Raw genomic sequence first — 1638 nt, forward strand, 5'->3', positions numbered from 1 at the left:
GGTCTCAGAATTACTACATATTGCGCAACAATTAGTAATTTATTTGCTATGGGATGCCTAAACCACCTTTTCCCCAAAAGTTATAAGGCTTTTTCTCCCACCCACCCTCCCTTACTTTTGTGCCCCCCAGTCTTGTTTTAACTCGCTCATGCCGCATCGGTTCCGGGAGGAACCTGGCAAGGGGGAGGTAATGTAGGATACAGCGAGTATGTACGAGCTTATCTGAAGACGTGCGCATAAGAAGTGCAGCACTTAAAGATATATAGCAAGTACCGAGCGCATGTCCTATTCGAAGAGTCGAGAAGGGTCCGTGAAGCAATTAGGATCACATGTCCGAAGACGAGCATAAGCAAGTCAAGGATGATCCAAGCAGCGTCAAAGGATCACATTTTCAAACCTTCCATTTTTTAAACTTTTGCCTACATAGCATGCCAACCTAAAGGGCAATCGAGAGACCATTGTCAACAAGTATAAACAGCGTTGGGGAACACATCTACTTGCATACAACAATGCAAACACGGCAGCTATTCTATATAAAATCCTAAAAAGACATAGGCAACCTTTTGGGTACAAGACACAATCTTTGGAACAGCCCTCTGACCAAGGGCATCCTATCATTTGGCAGCTTTGAGCACCATCATGGACCTGAGCAAGTCGTTAAAACTACACCACTATAGCAGCTTTGAGCGCCACCCAAATGTATGACATCATCACGGATCACAGATCAACCAAGATCATGATCGATCAGAAAGTCTATCATGACTCGATTGACGGATCAAACATGATCACAATCGATCAAAATATGTCATACCTTCAAACACGTGACTAGGTGCCCATAGAATCTTATCTTATCGATGTCAAAAAACATATACTGGTCGAGATTTGAACTTAGTACTTCACCGTTCAAGTGGCTTAGGGGTTAAGCCATGATGTTTAAGTCTTCCAGAGATCACCTGACACATCCTCAGGTCCCGCTCGACCCTCAACGAGCACAGGGTCGAATCTCAGTGGAGGCAAACAATATCATGACATAATTTCTGACTCGACAGCCGTAACACAAAAGCACGAGATCTTGACTGAAGACCGAGGATAAGGAGATTGCATCCGCAATCAAAAACTATGTTTTTGCATCTATAACCCCTACTTTTTAAATGCGACGATCAAGTCAAATGCGTCACCACCAATGACCTTAGCACGTCGTTAAACTGTTCAATTTTTGGCAGCTTTGAGCGCCATGAATGACCAAGCACATGTCTTTAAACTGCAACCCCTTTTGCACATCATTTTGAGCAACAGAAGCCAATAGCGCTGTCTGCGATGTCAGACATCTAGGACCAAGAACTGTTAGCCACACAAGTGCACCATTTACCTGAGCAAGTCATCAAACTGCATCACCCCCTTTTGCTGCTAGCAAAAGTCTTAGATGCCATTCACACAACACACCCTGCCATTCCACCCTGGAAGTCAGAACCTGAAGCGAGGGTACCATTTACCTTAGCATTTACTCAGTTCATCTGGAGTCTGAACCTTGAAGCGGGGGTAGTGTCACAGTATTAAGTGGCACCTTTCTTTTTGCACCATTAAAGTCCTCATTTGAGTGGTTATTCGGATGCCAACCTTCATATTGATCTCGCAACG

The sequence above is a fragment of the Laetiporus sulphureus genome, assembly GCF_001632365.1.
Source record: "Laetiporus sulphureus 93-53 unplaced genomic scaffold LAESUscaffold_7, whole genome shotgun sequence".
Classification (NCBI taxonomy): domain Eukaryota; kingdom Fungi; phylum Basidiomycota; class Agaricomycetes; order Polyporales; family Laetiporaceae; genus Laetiporus; species Laetiporus sulphureus.